The following is a 21,117-nucleotide window of genomic DNA, read 5'->3' as shown; positions in this document are numbered from 1 at the left end:
AATAATAGCCTTACTTCACAGAGTTGTTGTAAGGATCAAATGAGATATTTGTAAAGCACTTAGCACAGTGCCTGAAACATACTAGGTACTTAATAAATGCACATTTCCTTCCCCTTCCCCTTCTTTATGATCATTTTTTTGGTCCAAGAAGAATGGGAACTTGGGGTAATTACTCACCTATCTGTACTCTAGATAAATACTTTGGACATGATGTCCAAAGACTTTGGTGAACAGAGCAATGATTTCTCTATTAAGGAATCTTTTTTGTAATTATAATGTAAATCATTTCAGACTGCCCAGTTGTTCTTTGGCAATATGTCCAATAGGCAACATTATATTTGAAAATTGGCTCTGTTAACACTCTTTGCAAATGGCAAGACTTTTGCAAACAAAAAGATCAGTAAAAAAAATTTTTTTCTCTCCATTTTAGAAAGATTCTGAATACTATAATACATAAGCTGTTTTGAGTATAAATCCAAATTATTTTGGGAATGAAGATATAATTACAGTGTATTATAGATTTTGCTAACAAGTGCTAGATTGTATATAATCTTGCTTCTTTTCATCTTTTTGCTGTCTCTGTTCCATTTGGCCTGCAAAAGCATTTTATCTATTCTAATTCATGTTAGGTAAGACATATTCTCTGTACAGGGTAGTAGAAGTTCAGTTTCTTCATACAAAAACTAAATCTACAACTCCAAATCTCTCAATAACCTAAAATACTAAGAAAAGGATAGTTTAGCCCTATTTTAAAGGGTGCTATTTCCTTTTACATCCTAAGTTCACTGATGGAAACCATTATAACTGTTGGCATTAAAGGGACAGATAAAATATTTACTGCAATCATTTAGATTGTGGTAGCTTCCTTTAAAGGTCAAAAAATGCATTGTTTTATTTGATCATTTTTATTTATTGGTGAGCCAGATGTGATTTGATTGTTTGGGGAATTCCATCATAACTGAGAGCCTTTCAGAGTTGCCTCTGGCACTGAAACATTAAGAAGATTATTCGGCCTCAGACACTTGAAATTTACAAGCTGTGTGACCCTGGGCAAGTCACTTAGCCCTGATGGCCTCACCAAAAACAAAAAATCGTTAAGAGGAGTGCCTGTTGTATCAGAGGCAGCACTTGAACCCACCTTTTGTAGGGTTAATCCAGAATTGGTTACCTACTGTTATCCTTTAGATGATGCCTGCTTCTTGAGGAGTCACATCTGAATGGGATACTACAGCACGCAAGGATTAGGGAACAATACTTGTCCTGGATAATATTTCCTATTGATGGTAGCCCTCTGCTCTAGTTGGCCAGCTGCCCGACACGTCAGGGCATGAGACTGGCAGTCCTTTCTGGCTGATTTGGGAGAGGAAATGCAGGGCAGAGGACACACTCTAATCTCCACATTAACAAAAATCACAAGGAAGTGCTAATGAGCTGTGGAATTAGAGAAAGCATTAGAAAAAGAGGAAGTGAATGGCATGAATAATGTACTAACTGAATAATTCAGAGTTTCTTGTAGAAAGAAAGGCCTGTGATAGGTATTGGACACAAACCTATTATGTAGAGACGCAGCATCTTACAGTTACGTTCTCAGAGTCCAAGCCCTGGGTAATTTGTTCTCCCTTTGAGACTGATGGTTGCCTGTCATGTTTTCATACATAGGTATTGATTTTCGTAATTACCCATTGTCCAAATACAAATTTCTCAAGCATTATTCTTTCTAGATTTACTCAGCATGCTAGTCTACCTGTCACATCTTATTGAATTGATTTAGTCTCTCGGACTACATTTCATTAGAGGTATTGACTTTGTTCACGCAATGGATAAGCCATTGAGCATCAGACAGAATTAATTTTTCTATAGTTAGGATATCTTAAATCATATTTTTCTTATGCCTTATTAAAGTACTTTTGACATTTAGTTTTCCTATATTGGAGCCAGGAAAGCTGGCATTTTCCTCAAAATTATGCCAGTGATGTTATATTCAAAATTGCAAACATATTTGTGTAAATCATCAGGCTAATGAAGTAATTTTTAGAGAGGACTTAGGTATACTTTACCTGGCCTCACATCTAGGAAGGTCTTATCCATATTACTAATCAAATAATAACAAATTTCTGAGAAAATATTAGTTGGTATCCTCTCAAGACCCATTTTTGTTCACAGGTTTTGTTGTTGTTGTTGTTGTTGTTTTCTGACTTTTCTTAAACAAAAGAGGTGTTGAAGAACAAGGAGTCTCTAAAGTCTTAGTGTAGTTTTAAGATGTAATACCTTCAGAAGTTTGAATGCTACCAATTAAAAAAGTTTTAAAGTATAATTATATAAATTTATTTTTTTTACTTATTTAGTATTGTGAGTTTTGAATAATAAAATTTTAAATTTACTAACTAGACAAGGACACCTTGTAATCTTGCATTATGTGTAAGAGAGTTTCCTTCTGACACTTTTTCAAACCACTGCAAAGACAGAGGATGTCCTCTTTGCTTGGCCACCTCTGTCACCAGACTTTTTCGTTTAGCCATGTATGCATCAAAATTTCATTCTTTGAATGATCTTAAAGCTAGAATTACAAATGCAGTCCTGCCAATAACTGCACAGTAGCTAATGAAAGTTTTTACAAAGTTCAAAAATCACCAGGAGTGGTGATTTTGTTGAAATTTATCAATAGTTTAACATTCTAAATTATTTACCTTTTACTTGTTTCTGTAAGTTTGTAGCACTTATACTTCTAAAGTTATTAAAGCTTAAAACTATGCTTTTGGGACTATATACATATATACACATATATCAACTACTCAATCATATATATGTATATATATATATATATATATATATATATATATATATATATATATATATACACATATATAATTTAAAGGTTAAATTACCTCATGGCAGTTTTATACACACACATGTAATATATGGCTCATTGGTTAGTTTTCATGGTTATCTTTTCATTCTTGCTGTTATTCCTTAAAAGGCAACCTTAAGAATATCACACTGAATTTTGATATTCAATAAATAAGCACTGATAGATTCCAGGTTTGAGGGTATTTGTTTTATTATATCATTTTTACTCCTGTTGGCAAGATACACTTGCACACACTGTAACCTTCACAAGTATGGGATTAGTACGTCAGTGGAGGCCTTGCGGAAAGAACACACTGGGGTCAGGAGACATGGGTTCATATGCCACCTTTGATGCTTGGGCTAGATGTCCTCTGAGCCAAATTCTAACACTAGCTCTATCTATGATCCTGTGAATTTGTACAACACATCCTCAGTGGAAATGGTGAACGTTCTTCTGTCCCTTATCTCATACTTGGGAGTACTCCTATTACAGACTGCAACCTGTCAATACCTTCTTGTCCATTTCTTTCTGCAAATGATCAGAGGACTTTCCCTCTGAATACTGGAGGCTTTCCTCTGGCTCTTTTCATATTTCATGGGTATCAGTGTAGCCCATGAGATTAGATCAATAAATTAACTGATAGAGCTCTGTAGTTACAAGGCAATTTTTATGCATGATCTGATTTGACTCTCACAACAACCTGTAAAGGTAAGGTATATATTGATGTATGTTACAGATGAAGAAACAGGCTTATGTAGGTTAAATTGCTTAATGGAAGTCATCCAGCTATAACAGACCTGACCCTAAGGTTCAGTCCCAAGTCTTTTATGTGTAGGCCTAGTGTTGTTTACACTATATTACTGAAATAATTAAGGTAACATATTGTAAGTCCTTCCATTTTAAATGGACTCATTCTATCTTTTTTAATAGGAATATGATCTATCCCTCTTTTAAAAAAATCTCAATTTCTTGTGGAAAGCCACTAGGTGAAAGGGATGGAATTTTGCCATCTCATATATTAATTCAATTTTGCCATAATGAAACATGATAGGCAGCCATCAGCCAGAAAGACAGAAAAAGCTTCAAAGATAACTACATCTTGTTATGTGGAAAATTAGTTTCAACTCTCAAACCCCAAATAATGTTCATTTACTGTAATAGTGTGGAGATATGAAATAAAAAAGGAATTATTACACTTATAGCACATTTCAGAACTCTTATCCCAATTCTGAACTGAACTTTTTGTTCCATTAAATTCTTGTTCTATCTCTTCCCAAATACCTTGGGAAACATATACATACAATATAAAAATATATTCATACACAAACACACACAAACCAGGATTTTTTGTTTTTTAGCTTTTTGTTGTTAACCTCTCAAGTTTGGTGGAACAAACTTTTATGTTCATCATAGAATTATAGACTAAATCAGCTTTTAGAGTTGAATTCAATGATTTTTTAAATCGCTTCCCTACATAGTTATACAAAATGCCATATTCTAAATGTGGTGTTTTATATAATCTTCAATATTTTTTCTATCACTGTGGTGATAGGAAAATGAGGTTCTTTCTCTAGCTTAAAACTATGCTCACCCTCATTTTAATTTTTTTAAATTAAATTTTATTTTATTTTCAGGTTCAATTTTTTTTCTTTCCCTCCTCCCACTCACTGAGAAAACAATAGCAAAAATTGCCACTAACACATAATCAAGCAAGCCAGTTACTTCATTGGCCATATTTAACACACACATACACACACACATACACACACACACACACACACACACGCACATCTATGTATTTTTGTGTATGAGTGTATATATATACACATATACGTGTATGCATACACACATATGTATGTATGTATGTATAGATGCGTCTGCACTGTGACTTCATCACTTCTATATCTGGTGGAGAATCTAGTGGAATTGTGGTTGGTCTTAGTGTTGATTAGAGTTCCTAAATTTTTCAAAGTTGTTTGTCATTACAATATTGTTGTTACTGTATAGATTGTTCTCCTGGTTCTGCTCACTTTACATCAGTTCATACAAGTCTTTCCAGATTTCTCTGAAACCATCCTTTTCATCTTTCTTACAGCGTTATAGTATTTCATCACATTCATATGCCATAATTTGTTCAGTCATTTCTTAATTGATAGACGTTCTCTCAGTTTCCAATATTTTGCCTCCATGAAAAGAGCTGCTAAAATATTTTTGTACATAAGGATTCTTTTCCTCTTTCTTTGATTTCTTTGGAATATATATCTAGTATATGCTTAGTTTAATTTCTATTGAAGCACAGTTCAGAATGGTTAGACCAGTTGAGAGTTGCACGAATTAGTCCCGTCAGCATTTGTCATTTTCCATTTTTGTCAGCTTAGCCCATATGATGTCTGTGAAATACTACATGACAGTTGTTTTAATTTGCATTTCTTTGATTTTTAGTAATTTGGAGTATTTTTTTTCCATGTGGCTACTGGTAATCTCTTCCTCTGAAAACTGCCTATTCATATCCTTTGATGATTTAGCAATTGGGGAATGGTTCTTATTTGTGCATATTTGAATCTGTTCCCTATATGTCTTAGAAATGAGACCTTTATCAGAAAAACTTGCTGCAAAGATGTCTCCTAATTTCCTGCTTCTTTTCTCATTTAAGCAGAATTGATTTTGCTCGTGTATGAATGTTTAAATTTTGTATAATCAAAATTGTCCATTTTAATTCCTGTAAATCTCTCTCTTATTTGGTCATGAATTATTCTCCGATCTATAGACTTGACAGGTAATTTCTTCCATGCTCCTTTAATATGTTTATGATGTCCCCCTTTATATCTAAACCATGTACCCATGTGGAGTTTATCATGGCATGTACAGTGTCTGATGTTGGTCTACACTTAATTCCTTCTAGATAGCTCTCTCGTGTTCCCAACAGTTTCTCTTGAATAGTGAGTTCTTGCCTAATAGCTGTGATTTTTGTCTTTATCAAACACTAGGCTACTATGCTTATTTGCTTTTTACCTGATCTGTTCAACTGATCAACCTCTCTACTTATTACTCAGTATCAATTTGTTTAAGTATGGCTTTGTAGAGATATGAAACTGTTAAGCCCCCTTCTTTTCTAATTTTTTTTAACTTATTCCCTTGATATTCATGACCTTTTGTTCCTCTAGATTAATTTTTTTTTCTAGCTCTCTAATATTTTGGTAGTTTTGTTGGTATAAGACTGAATAAGCAAATGTATTTAGTTAGTATTGTCCTTTTTATTATGTCAGCTCCAGGATACTCACAAGCTATTAAAATTTCTTCAAATATTTAGATATGATTTTGTGTGGGGAGTTGTAATACAATTCCAATGTTTGTCTTTTCAGATAAACTTCCAAGTATTTTATACAATATGCAATTATTTTAAATGGAACTTCTCTTTCTATCTCTTCCTGATGGATTTTCTTGGTAACACTTGGAAATGCTTATGTTTTGTGTGGGTTGATTTTATGTCTTATGTCTTTGCTGAAGTAGTTAAATATTTCAATTAGGTTTTTTTTAGTTGAATCTCTAGAGTTCTCTAAATAAACCACCATATTTTTCTTGTTTTACTGCTTTAGTATGATAGCATTATATTAATTAATAATAGTGATAATAGACATGCTTGCTTTATCTCTAATCTTAATGAAAAGACTCCTACTTTATCCTCATTCCAGATAATATTGGTTCTTAGTTTTAGATAGATGCTATGTATCATACTAAGATAAAGCTTCATTTATTTCTCACCCTCACTTTCCAAAGTGTTTTTTCATTGCAGACTTCAAGGTTAAAGAGCTTCAAAGTTAGCAGGTCAGGAATCAAGAAGATAAACCAACAATCTAAGGGAGGTTTGGTTTGGTTGGTTTTAATGTGAAAGTCACAGACTAAGTGTGGAGTCAAGGAAAAAACCCTCAGGGGACATTTTTAAGTTTTTAGTCAGGAAGGTAAGAGGTGAATGCCAAGCAGATGTGTCATTTTCAAGATTGGAGATGACAGACCCTCATCAGCAGTGTTGCATTTGGAAGGTCCAGAAAGATAGAAAGCAATGGAGAAATGCCCTTTGGTCTTAGTGACTATGGGAGGGGCAGCATGGTTGGGAGAGTGTAGATGAGAGATGGCATGTCTGAGTAATACTGTTACCAAGTACCTACCAAGGGGTAGAATAATGCAGCTGCCCAGAAAGAAAGAGCTATAGAACACTTGCTTGAGAGAATTGGCAGCTTAAAGTTTAGTTTCTGGACTTGTGATATGGATATTCTTTAATTCTGTTGGTGAAAGTGATAGGGAGGTGAAGGTGGCAATGATGAAGGCCAGTGTTTTCACTAATTAAGAAGAGGTTGGATCTTTGGCATCATCTTTCATTTTTCTCTTTTCTATCCCTCACCCTGACCAGATACAAACAGTAGGCAAGTCCTTTCTATTCTACCTTAACATCTCCAGACCTTCCACGTCTCTCTATTTCCCCACATTACTTCAAGCCCTCCTCAGGGCTATTTATTTTCTTCCTAATTGGTTTCCCTGCCTCAAGCCTGTCCCCCTCTCTTTTCTAATGAATCCTTCACATTGCTACCAAAATAATATTTCAAACATGCAGATTTTACTGTTCTCCTGTTCCAAAGCTTCAGTGGTTCCCCACTGCCTCTGGAATAAAGTACAGATTCCTCAGCCTGACATGTAAGGCTGTCCTCAAACTGGCCCCAACCTAAACAGCCTTCTTTTATATTGAGCCCCTTTACTTACTCTACTTTCCATCCAAATTCAAATACTAGCCCATTCCCCAGATTCATCATGGAATCTTCTACTTTCATGCATTCCCACAAGTCGTACTTCACGCCTGGAATACACCTTCCTTGTCCCCACCTTTCAGATTTCTTCTCCTTCTCCTCCTTTTCCTCCTCCTCCTCCTCTTCTTCTTCTTCTTCTTCCTCCTCCTCTTCCTCCCCTCCAAGAAGTTCAATATTGATAATGCCATTCCAAATCTCTAGGCAAAGAGATTCTGTAGCTATTTCCATTATTGATACTATTCACTATAAGCAAATTATCCTTTATATCCAGGGTAGAATTTCCCATTGTGGTAGTTGAACATTTGTCCACTCCAACTACTTTACCTTTAATATACCCCTGTGTCTTCTCTCGACTTGCTGTTTACTGTATGTTGTTCTTCCACTCTGCTTCAGGGTGTATACATTACCTCTCTAAAATTTCTTCTCTTCTGAGGACTTATCTCATAGGAAATAGAAATGTTTTAAATTTGTAGTGGAAGGGATTTCATGACAATGTCCTTTTCCCATCAATGAGCAGGGAAGCAGTGCCTTCTTCTGTTATTCCCTACACTTCCCTTGATTCTGCCTCTCTCCTTACCAATCCCTCCCCAAATACAGACATTCATATGCACCATTCCAGGGAAGTAGAGCTGCCCACTGGGCAACTAGGTGGCTCAGTGGATGAAGTGCTGGGCCTGGATCCAGGGAGACTCTTCTTCCTGAGTTCGAATCCAGCCTCAGACACTTACTAGCTATGTGACCCTGGGCAAGTTAATTAACCTTCTTTGCCTCAGTTTCCTTATCTGTAAAATAATCTGGAGAAGGAAATGACAAACCACTCTAGTATCTCTGCCAAGAAAACCCCAAATGGGGTCACAAAGAGTCGGACATGACCAAATAACAACAATAGCGGAGCTGCCCACCCCCTGCTGATGTTTATCCCTTTATTTTTGCTGTCTGTGTTTCTGGTCCTCTTTGTAGGTAAGAATGGGATTGGCTGGGGGGGCAGGGAACGACTCACCCATATTTGTGATTGTTCTGCCCAGAAGAAAGCGTGCTATAAAATTTCTGCCATCTGCTCTCATTTTGAGCAGGATAAATAAGACTGATATCTTGATTTTATCTACCATAGGAGGTTTCATAATCCAGTAATTCTTAGACTCTGAACATCTTTGAAATCTGTAGAATGCTGAAAGTCAAGCAGTAAGACAAATGTTTTCAATCCAGCTACAGATGGATTTCTACCTTATATTTAAAAAGGAAAGTATTAATGGAATTTATATGTCATTTTTTCTATAGCTTGCATCTGGTAGTGGTACTTCACTGTTTAAAACTATAAATGATAATTCTGTGCTTTTTCTCACAAAAATATAAAAAGAACAGCAACCCCAAAATCCTATAGTTACCTTCTTAGGAAGTATTATCAGGTGTCTTGAGCATTTGGCATATATTTTGTTATAAGGTATTATTTAAATGATAAGATAAAATATAGGGCAAAATTGAACATTTTAAATCTTTGACTCCCAAAAGTCATGCTCTTAGAAGGCCAATATTTGACTTTTGTATTTAGATAATACTATACAGTATGGGGCAAAATTGAACATTTCAAATCTTTGCCTCTCAGAAGTCATGCTCAGAAGTCAGGCCTTCCCAGCCAGCTTCAACTACAATTAAAAGGGAATAGTTTTAGTTTACTTATATCTAATATAAATTCACTTTCAAAGTGATTTTCCTCGATTATGGATCAGACCATGTCATTCCCCTACTCAAATAACTCCATTGTATTCCTTGAGCCTCTAAAAGAAATCATAAATCCCTCTGTTTAAATTTTAAAATCCTTCGCAATCCTACCCCACTCTGCCTTTCTAACCTCCATATATTTCTACCTCTTCCATGCTCTGTGATGCAATCAAACTGGCTTTCCTCTGTTCTTCACACAAGAAACTCCCCCTCCTGTCTTCTCGCTCTTGAACTGGCCAACCCCCATGCCTAGAATGCATTCCTTCCTCCCCTCTGTCTCACAGAATCCCTCTCTTCCTTTCAGACTCAGCTCAAGCACTGCCTTCTCCTGGGAGCCTTTTCTCATCCCTTCAGCTGTTAGCTCCCTCCCTTGCGAATTACCTTTTAGTGAAATACTTTGTATTTATTCTAAAAAGAAAGTAGTCCTTGAGCTTAAAATAAAATACAAAAGATTACAAAGGACACCAATTATATTGAAATATATTTATCAAGATATTTTAAAAAAGTTCACCAACCTTAGATTAAAAGAGCCCTGTTCTAAACCCACCTTAAATAATACTTTGGTCATTATTAGGGGTAGGGAAAATTTTTTTAATATTTGATAATTCTGCTGCAGCTGGGGCTGCTTTACCATCAACAGGCCTATTCTCTAAGATAAATAACCCTAATGCCTTAAACAAATATTCAAATAGCATATTCAGTTTGTTAAATCATTTTGATTTCTCCATTGTGAGAGCTCTCCGTATGGACCTCCAAACTTGATATGCAGTATTGCACAAAAAACCTGATTGGTTCCAGCTATAAAAGTAGGATTCATTAGGATCAAAGGGCTTGAAGTGACCTTAGAGATCATCTAATTTGATGCCTATATGCCATAGATGAGGAAATGGGTCTGGAGAGATAAAATGACTCCCCAGAGCTAGGAAGAGCTAGGATTTGAATCTTGCCCCATTAACTAAATTCAGTGCTCTTTTCAGTATAAAGAAATCAGTTTGCTCTATTCTTCTTTAGACAGAGTACATAATAATCCTTTTTCTCCTTTATAAAAAAAATAATAGCACGAATTTTATTGTAGTTTTCTATTAGGTTGCAGGCTTCGTTTCCACTGTATTCATGCTGCTTCTATTGAATTCATTCTCTTCAAGTAAATTATTCTACACTTGTTCTTTATAAATGTTATTTTCTTTAGTTCTGCCCACTTTTTTGAATTTTTCAAAGGTGCTTTTTATTCTCTAATCCCCAACTTCCAATCCAGTGTTGCCCACAGATTTATCAAACTCCATCAAACAAATCATTGGTAAAAATGTTTACTAACATGTGTCACAGCAATTATTAAATTCAGGAAGTTCATAGATCTAGATAGCCCCTAAATTGACTTATTCAGAGGCTGTGTGCATATTTTAAACATGATATATTTTAACCATTAGATCTTTTCTATGATTCTGACTTGAGGAAAATCTTTTCTAAGTCCCTTGGAGAGTTAGAAACACCCTCTACAATTTTATTACAACTATTTATCTGAAGATACGCTTCATGCTTCATGAATTCTCTGCTTTAAATATGCTTCAGGAACAGTGGTAGAATGTCATTGACTGTAACATTAATAGTATTCTGCTTTTTCTTTTCTTTTCCTTTTTTTCTTTTTTGGCAATTAGGGTTAAGTGACTTGGCCAGGGTCACACAGCTAGTAAGTGTCAAGTGTTTAGTCTAGGGCCGGATTTGAACTCAGGTTCTTCTGACTTCAGGGCCAGGGCTCTATCCACTGTGTCACCTAGCTGTCCCATATTCTGACTTTTCAATCAGGTACTTTCTGACTAAAGAAAGAACTAATGTAGTTGAAAGATACACCTTTTGCCAAGATCTAAGTTATTGTGAACATTCCCATTGTTCTTTGGAAATCACAGAATTATTTTTGAGTTTATCTTCTGTGAAATAGAGCATATTGTTAAAGTAGGCCAAATACTTAACAATCTTCTATACAGTTCAAGAATAATAAGGATTGAGAAAATGCCATTGTATTTAGTGATTAAGAAATCATTAGTAACTTTGGAAAGAGCAGTTTCATTTGAATGATGAGGTCAGAAGCCAGACTGCAGGGTGTTGAGAAGAGAGTGAGAAGAAAGAAAGTGAAGCCATCATTGTAGATGACTGCTTTTAGGAGTTTAACCACAAAAGGGAGCAAAGATGTGGAATTCTAGTTCGTCGAGATGAGTGGGTCAAGTGAAGGCTTTTTGAAGATAGGGGACACATGAGCATGTTTATAGGCATTAGGGAAGCAGCCAGTACACTCAGAGAGACTGAAACTAAGTGTCTTAGTGGGGTGATAGAGGGGACAGTCTGATGGAGAAGATAACTTGGAATGGAATCACTTGTGCCTTGGCAATGAGAAGGGTGATTTCTTCATGTGATATGAGGGTGAAGGAGGAGATAGTGGTAGAAGGTGATTGAGTGATGTGATATGAGGAAAAGGTGAGAAAAGGAACAAGTGAATTCTCAGTGAATGACCTCAATTGGTTCAGTGAAATATGAGGCAAGTTTCTCAATTGAGAGGGTGGAGGAAATGGGAGTTATGGGAGGTTTGAGGAAGCATTAAAAATGGTTGGAAAAACCACTTTAGTAAGTGAAAAATTGAATCAATGAAGGAGATGTAAAAAGTTTGCCATGTCTCAATGGAGGTCCAGTTGAGATTATGTAGCATAAATTTGTAATGGGCCCAGTCAATGTAGTTTTATGATTTTCTTCAGCTTAATTTAGGAGCACATGCCAGGGAGCAAAGGCAGCAGATGGTAGAAATAATCCAGGCCTGTGGTGTGAATGGGCAAGATCTACTATAGAAAAAAAGGGGAAGGGACTGGAGAGGAGAGTATAGTGTAGATTTGAACTAGTTTACCAGTGTCAAGATGGAGAAGGGAAGAGAATGCAGCCAGTGCATGGGGTGATGATCCTTGAAAGAAGTGAGGAAGGAGGGGTTAGAGCTCACAGAGAGCATAAAGAACAGGTTAGGGAGGTTTGTTAGAGAGGGGTGGTGACAACAGATTGTATTCAGATACAGGAATTTCAAATTTTTTGAACTTGGAAGTGGTACATTTTTGAGTAATGGCATGATCAAAGGTATGGTCATTTCATAGTGTAGCTGAGGTGGAGAAGAGGGACAGGTCATAGTAAATGAGTAAATTGGAAATAAATAATGGAGGTTAGGGTGGGTTTTTTTGTTTGTTTTTGGCAAGACAGTTTGGGTTAAGTGACTTGCCCAGGGTCACACAACTAGTAAGTGTCAGTGTCTGAGCATGCATTTGAACTCAAAACCTCCTGACTCCAGGGACAGTGTTCTATCTGCTGTGTCCCTTAGCTGTCCCTAGGTTAGGGTATTTTAGAGAGAGTATCAATACATGTTGAAGATCCCTAGCATAAGACCAAGAGTTGAGAAGGAAAGACTGTGAACCAGGTACTAAAACCATTAAGAAAAGAAGTGGCCCAGAGGTTGCAGACAAGTCTCCCCAAATTCTGATTGGATAATAAATATGGATTAAATGAACCTCAAAGGAGCAGCTAGGTGGTGCAGCGGATAGAGCACCAGCCCTGAAGTCAGGAGAACCTGAGTTCAAATACGGCCTCAGACCAAACACTTGACACTTACTATGTGACCCTGGGCAAGTCACTTAACTCTAATTGCCTGAGAGAGAGAGAGAGAGAGAGAGAGAGAGAGAGAGAGAGAGAGAGAGAGAGAGAGAGAAACAATGAACCTCAAAGAAAGAGAGGTTACTAACTGTTGGTGAGGAAGGGAAAGCCTAGAAGTGGCAATGGGGAGCAAGGAGTATTCCAACTTCCCCTTCATCATGAGAATGGGAACAGGATGATAGAGAGGTGGGCAGTGTGTGAGGAAAGTGCAGCCAGTGCTGGAAACGGTGGCCAAAGGAGCTGTGTCATCAGGAAGACTCCATGTCTCAGTGAGTGTGAGAAGATGAAAGGAACAGGAAAGAAACAAGTTTAAGGTAAAAGCTATTTTGTAACTTATGCTTTACATAAAGCACAATGGAAAGGGTATAGAGGCAGAGGTGGGGAACCTGCAGCCTTGAGGTCACACGTGGCCCTCTAGGTCCTCAAGTGCAGCCCTTTAACTGAATCCAAACTGCACAGAGCAAATCCCCTTTAAAAAAGGATTTGTTCTGTAAAACTTGGACTGAGTCAAAAGGCCACACCCAAGGACCCAGAAGGCCACATGTGGTATATATACCAACCCTGATATAGAGTATGATGGGGTTGAGTTGAAGGAAATGGAGATAAGGGAGTGGTCAGTGGGGGATGAAGAATAGGATTTGATTAATAGCAACTTGGGATTTCAGAATCAATGGGATGGGAAGAGAATAACAGGTTTGCAGTATGTTAATCATTGAGAAATGAATTTGGGTAGGTTATCATTTAGGGTGGAATTGTCACAGGCAAAGAGGAGAGGAAGGGAAGGTGAAAGGGTAGGGTAGGAGCAAGGCAAGGGCTATGGAGATAAATGGCCAAAGAGAGTGTTTGGAGTAGGATCCGGTGGCTGCTCTGGTTGGCCAGAAAACCTCCTTAAGCAAGGATAGGCAAGCTGACCACTGGGGGGTATAATTGGCAGGAGACACTCATGTTGAGGAAGAGTACTGTGCTTGGAATGTACTTCTTTCTCAGTGAGTCAGCTGCTGTTAGTCCTTCGTTCTTAAAGAGGACCATGACATCAGGAAGAAGATGTCATGACTCACAATTGGATTTCAGTGAGGTAGGGCTCTGCAACCATCGGGGTCAAATGACAACATATAGATCAGGACAACTGGAGATGACTCCTGTGAATCAGCTAGGTGGCGCAGAGAACAGAATATTGGCCTTAGAGTACTCAATCCCTATCTCATACACTTTTACTAGCTGTGTGACCCTGAATAAGACACCTAACTTCAGTCTGCCTCAGTTTCCTTAACTATAATATGAGGATAATAATATTACTTCCTTCCTAGTATTTTTATGAGGTGAAGTAATTGTAAGGCACTTTGCAAGCCCTGCAGTGCCATATAAATGCTTGCTATTATTATTAGTGGTGGTTAATTGCTATTCATTTTCTGAAGCCTCTGTAAAAACTTCTTGGATCCCCCCTTTGGTAACAGACTTTTTCTTATATGTCATTTGTATTCTTTTTTTTTCTTTTGCATCAGCTTAATACACTTGACATAAAGTATTGTGTATTATAATGATGAACATTTGTGCTTACCAGACTTCCATTAGTGAAGGCACTAAACTTTCTGCCTCTGTTAATACCTAACATAGTGCTCTGTGTGCAATAAGTGAATAATAAATATTTTTTCACATCAGTAAGTGAATGTATGTGGTATTTTAAGAGCTTTCTTTACAAAAATCCTGGGAGGCAGTTTTGTAGGTATCAGTCAAATCATTATGGGTTAAATCATTTCTGCCAGCACTTTACTATATAAGGCAAGAGGCTGTACCCATCTTACACTTATGCTTTAAAATCATTTTATTGTGAATCATAATTTCCCAGAAATACCCTTAGAGTTTTATCATTTCTCTCCTTCTGGTCTAAAATCAATGGTTGTATTAAAAGAAAGATAATACTTTCAGATTGTTTTACACTGTAACTCAGGATTCTCTGTGCCAAGTTTTGACATTTTACCGGATTTCTATTTTAAAGATCTGATTTTTCTGTAGTGAATAAATACCCTATGAAATGTTTCAATAGATGTTAATCTATTTTGCATTTCAGATTTTTCAGTTTGAGTTCCTTAGTCTAATAGATATTCAAAATTTTAACAATCTGATGCCATTTTCTCACATCTATGAATAACCATATTATTAAACCTGAGCTTCATTGGTATATTTTATAATTTTACCTAGTTCATCTAATAGATCATTCAACAACAGGCTTAACTGCTAACAATATTTTTCACTTCCTTTAAGTATTTTAGGCATTTTAAAAAAAGAAATTTACATATCTATAATTAGCTGATGCATTCACTAAAGGTTCTTATAAACAAGATGCAGGTGTACAAGCATTTGTACATAGGTTCAGAATCCTCTTATGAAAAAGGGACACTATTACTATAGTTTATGAAATGAAAAGATTTAGATAAAAACAGAAATGTTTACATAGTATTATTACAGTGTTTGTTGAACTGCTGTCATCTCCTCCATTCATTGCTAGAGAAAATCTTGATTCTCCAGTACTAGCATATCTTCTAAAATTGTTATCTGTTTATACTTTAGACAGTAGCAATTTTGGCTCAAACAGACTATTTTGCTTGCCACGTAGTATTTCTTTTTATGGATGTAATGCACAAGCCGATACATGATTATTTCTGGAGGTTGGATGTCCATGCTTTCATTTATAGTAAACAAGTGAATTGATGGTCACCATAATAGTAATTTTCCAGTGATTGGATCTTTACCATTCAGGAAACAAAGTGCACTATTTTGATTGCTATTCTATTATTGGTGCAAAGTGAAAAATAACATATTATTTCCTGAATGTAATATAGTATATATTTTGAGTAGACACAGAAATCATGGTGGGAGAAAATGTTCTGTGAGTCTAAGATGACCTATAACCACAGATCATAAGTAATCATGTAAATGTGATTCATTCTACCATCATAGGTTATGTTAATGTGCAATATTTATCAGTTTTGTACTACTTAAATATTTTAATCTGAGGTTTGAATAAGAGTCCATTTTACTTAAGAAAAATAATATTGTATATAAAACTAATTTATAATGTGAGCCATAGACCATATTTTTATTAAATGAAATGTGATTTTTCTCTCCTTTTTTTAGGTTAGATGTGCTTTCAGTTCCAGTGGGAAAATATTTCTTCTTTACTTGTTTCTGGTAGCAGTAATATATAACAACCAAATCATCTGTTGAATATCTAGTACCAGTTTTTTAATTGTTGTGTGATCATACTATTTTTCCTTTGAGAGACAGAAGTATAAGCCCTATTCTTGAAGAGCTGTCACCTTAGTTGGGGAAACAATCATCTGATAAATGTTGCATCTGTGCAAATATGGAAGTGCAAGATTAAGTATTTGACTTGCCTAGATTTTGGTCTATAAAGATAGGAAGAATTTGGATTTGTTCAGGGAGATTGTGATATATTCGAGATGAGGAGATGAAGAGGAGGAGGAGGAAGAAATCATATGATTTTGACAGTTTGCAAAATACTTTTGATTTGCATGATGTAACGGTCTCCCCTTACATCATGCATAATGTAGTGATGAGAGCATCCCTGGTGAACCTAGTTTCAAATTCCATCTTTACCACTTTCTAGCTAAGTGACTATGGGCAAGTCACTTCTTTTTTCTGAACCTAATTTCCTCATCCATAAAAAGAGGAATTTATGGGATCACAGATTTAGTCCAAAGAGACTGAAGTTTTTCCAGTGTATTCTGCTTTATTTTATTGTTGCAAAAACTAAGGCTTAGGAAGATTCAGTGACTTTCCCAGGATCAGATAGGTATTAAGCCTCAGAGATAGGATTTCAACACAGATCCTCTAACTTTAAGATTAGCGCTTTTCCAAATGTGCCTTGCTGTCTCCATTTTGAACTAAATGACTTCCAAGTTTACTCTTAAATCTAAATCTATGATCCTAGATCCATTCTTCTCTCTTCTTTGTTGTCTTCTGGTGTTCACCAAAACCTAGATTTCTCTTGAAGATGCCACATCTCTTTATAGCCTCGTTAAGGATAGATGATGGAAACTAAGACAGAGAGTGACTTGCCCAGGTTCACACAGCTATCAAGTATCTGAGGCTAGATATGAACTCAGATCTTCCTAACTCCAGGTCCAACATTGGATATACTATATGACCTAGATGCTGAAAAGACTATGATAAATTGGAATGATGAACAAAACTTACTAAGGTGGAATCTAAAAAAAAAAAGAAAGAAAGAAAATGTACCTTGAGTTAGAAGTTATATAAGTACAAGGTGAGGAAGGAGTGTCTGGAAAACAGGCCCATCTGGCCATGAGGATTAAGGTAGCTAAGGTGCCTGGTGCTCCAGCGAAGGCATCATGTAAGGCAAATTGACCTATTATCTCCAACTCTTTTGATTCTCCATGTTTTAAATCATACAGGTGCCCATATAGCATCTGTGATTCTCTATGTAGATAGTGAGCCTCTCAACATAGCTTCCCTTCCAGCACAAGGGAAATGATGCTGTTCCTTTAAGATTCATTCAGTTTCTACTTCTCCTAGAGGCTCACTTAGCCAAGCTCTGAAAACAATTTTCTCTGAGCAGAGTAAACCAGTCTTCAGTAGTGCTTAATAGAAGCATAGCGTCCAAGGCAAAGAATGTCTCCTCTACCCTGATCAAGCCATATCTGCAATGTTATTATATTTAAATATAGGAGCCACACTTTAGAGGAGTCAACAATAAAGTAGAGCAGATACCAAGAAAAGCACCCTGCATGAGAAAGGGATTTGAAACCATGACATATGAGAATCAGCTAGTAATATTTAGTTGTAAGATTTCTTTTTCCTTTATTTTTTATGTTCTCAATAAACTATACAAACATTAAGTATATCTTAATATTATTCCTAAATATTTAACATCCTGTCATAATGCAATAACAACATTATGATGGGAATCTTGGAAATAGGAAGCAGTTAATGTCTTTCTAAGGGCGTAAGTAGGTGCTGCAGTGGGTAAAGCACTGCTGTTGAAGTCAGGAGGACCTAAGTTCAAATGTGACCTCGGAGAGTTACTAGCTGTGTGACCCTGGGCAAGTCATTTAACCTGGATTTGCCTCAATTCTTCATCTGTACAATGGGGGCACAGTGGAGAAGGAAATGGCTAACCACTTCAATATCTTTGTCACGAAAACCCCATGGACAGAAGTCCATGAGGTCACATAGTATCAGACATGACTCAAAAACAACAATGTCCTTCTACCCATATCTATCCTATTTGTCTTAAGTTTTCTTTATAGGTACCCTGAGGGCAGTTTTTCATTTTGGTTTTGTATCCTTTGTACCCAAACATGCCTCGCTCATATTTCTTCAGTTCCAGACCTGTAATCTCAGACTCAGAATGCAATTAGAGCCAACAATGGATTTTACTAGGAGGCAGATTTAGTGTCAATGAAAGAAAAAACTTCCTCACAGTGAGCCCAGCCCTGCACTGCCTCAGGGATAGAGATAGGAAACATCTTTGGCAATTTTTAAGGAGCTGTATGGCTACTTGGCTGGGAGGGACATGGCAGATTGGGTCTAGGGTTTAGGCAAGAATTGGATGAGAAAGGCTGTCAATTTTGAAATGTCAGGATTCTTTAATCAGTGTTTATTTGTTTTGATCTAGAACTTAGATTTCTTCGGTATAAGGATGTTCAGATGAGGAAGCTCCTTTTAACTAAAGCATAGCCAATAGCTAACATTTATATGCTTTCTATGTTCTAGGAATTGTGCTAAGCTCATTACAATTATTATCTCATTTGAGCTTCACAACAATATTATATGGTAGATATGTGCCATTATTATTGCCATTTTGCAGATGAGGAACCCAAGGCAGACAGCATTTAACTAACTTGCCTAGGGTAACTCAGCTAGTAAGTGTCTTGAGACAAGATTTGAACACACCATCTTTTTGGCTCCAGTTCTTATGCACTATCCACTGTGCCACCTAGCTGCCACAGTGTGGATCCACAGGTGTTCTGTAATTTATAGTTGTTTAGAGTGGAACACTGAAAGTTAAAGTGACTTACCCAAGGTCACACAACTACTAAGAGTCTGAAGCTGGACTTGAACTTAGCTCTTCCTCAGTCCTCTCTTTCCTATGCCTTACTACTTCTCAGCATTTAAAGTAAATTAACATACCAGCAAACAGTATGCAACATGGATTTCTTGGAGTAGAGACCTGGGTTTGAAGAAGCCACCTCGAAGTCTGTTACTGTAACCCAGGCCTGAGATGATAGGGGCTTGGACTAGGGGGGAGACACTTAATTTTGGAAGGGCCTCAATTTTCTTTGTTTCATAGCATCCAACAGTCAGTCAACAAACATTGATTAAATGCTTAATGTATGCCAGGCATTTGGGGATATAAATACAAAAGTGAGACAGTTTCTACTCAAGGAACTTGCATTCTCCTCTGTCTGTAAGGAGTGCATAGGTTGTCAGATACAGTAAGTGCCAAATTCCTTGGTATCTGTTGGCAGAGAGAGTTCTTATAACAGTAGTTCCTCAGACCATTGGAGTCACAGATGATCCTTTGAGGATTCAGAAATCTTTTAAAAAAAACTATTTCACTGTTTGGGGATATTTTATGCATACTTGCTGCAGGTATGGTTATAACCTGGAGCAGTGGGAACATAGAAGAAGGGACACATCTGAGAGAGATTTTGAATGGACAGCAGTTAAGTGTCAACTTCTTTTGATTTCTGTTAATTCAGGGAGTTCCTATAATGGCAGTTCTTCATGCTGATAAAAATCTCAGTTGCTGCTTTGAAGATTCAGAAATTTTTAAAAACCCTATTTCAGTATTTTTGGTGATATGTTATACCTGGTGCTATGTATGTAATGTTCTCCTAGAAAATAAATTTCCAGGAATCAGGGCTTTTGCCGCTGTCCTCTGTACATGCCTTATCCTCTTTTCATAACTCTCCACCATGCCATCCCTTCAACTATTTATCTAGGCTTTATAGAGGTACATAAGAATAATGCAATGGGGGGAAAAGTTAGAGTGCTTAAGTTTTATTTTTGGCTCTTCTACTTACTGTGTGACCTTGGAGAAGTCATTTAATTTCTTTGGGTTTCCTCTGCTCCATATCATATAAAGGTCAATCAATTAACAAACATTAATTAAACACCTACAATATGCCAGTACTTGGGGATAAAAATACAAAAGTGAGATAGTCTTTGCTCTTAACAGACTTATAGTCTGTTCTGTCAAACTGAAGTACTCTGATTTTAAACTCAAGGCTTTTTTTCCCCATTGCATCATTCTCATGTACCTCTATAAGCCCTAGATAGATAGATGGTTGCCTGAGACAAGTAGAAGTTAGTCACTTGTGCAGGATGACTAATTCAGGAAGTGTGAGAGGTAGAATTTGAATCTACGTTTTTCAGAAGTCAAGCTCAGCACCCTATATACTGCATTACATTCCTTTTAAAATTAGTTTAATTTTGTAGTTAAATCTGAGTATGTTGATATTTAATTTTCTCAGCTAGCAATCCTATAAGGAAGCAAGGCTCCTTAAATACCTTCCAACCCTGATTAGGGGTCTCTATACTCTGTACTCAGCAATAAAGGAACAACAAGCCCAGGTGCTCTGCACCTGAGCTCCTCCTAACTCAGGATTCTCCAAACTAAGATCCCTGCCCACTTGCAAAGAGCTCCCATGGAAGACTTTCTGTAAGCAGCAGCCTCTGCAACCCATTCCTTTGCCCAACAGAAAACTAGAATGTGTCAATATTGCTGCTTCGCTCATTTGTGTTGAAGCTATTACCAAGGCAATCATTTTGAAACATGACACCTTGAAGAATGAGTCATTCTATAATGCTAGTCAGTTGATGAAACATTATTCACTCTTCGTTTTGTCCATCAGCTCAAGCAGAACATTTATATGACATTTAGCTCTTGGTAGAATGAGAAGTTGCATTTCTGTGTTTCATGTGTGACCTTTACAATTCCAGGAATCATAGATTAAGAAACTCCATCAATTGCAATGCTGCAGTGCATCCAAAACTACTTGCCATCTGCAGATAGATACAGAAAAG

General features: G+C 36.7%; 1 protein-coding gene across 3 annotated transcripts in view; it reads left to right on the top strand.

Annotated features, from left to right (window-relative positions):
- Nucleotides 1-21,117, top strand: part of CTNND2 (catenin delta 2) — a 1,167,765-nt gene that overhangs the window by 851,949 nt on the left and 294,699 nt on the right. The gene's annotated exons all lie outside the window — the stretch shown is intronic.

This window comes from Phascolarctos cinereus, unplaced genomic scaffold (assembly GCF_003287225.1).
Source record: "Phascolarctos cinereus isolate Bilbo 61053 unplaced genomic scaffold, phaCin_HiC Scaffold_4;HRSCAF=312, whole genome shotgun sequence".
NCBI lineage: Eukaryota > Metazoa > Chordata > Mammalia > Diprotodontia > Phascolarctidae > Phascolarctos > Phascolarctos cinereus.
This window is presented reverse-complemented; position numbering and strand designations above follow the sequence as displayed.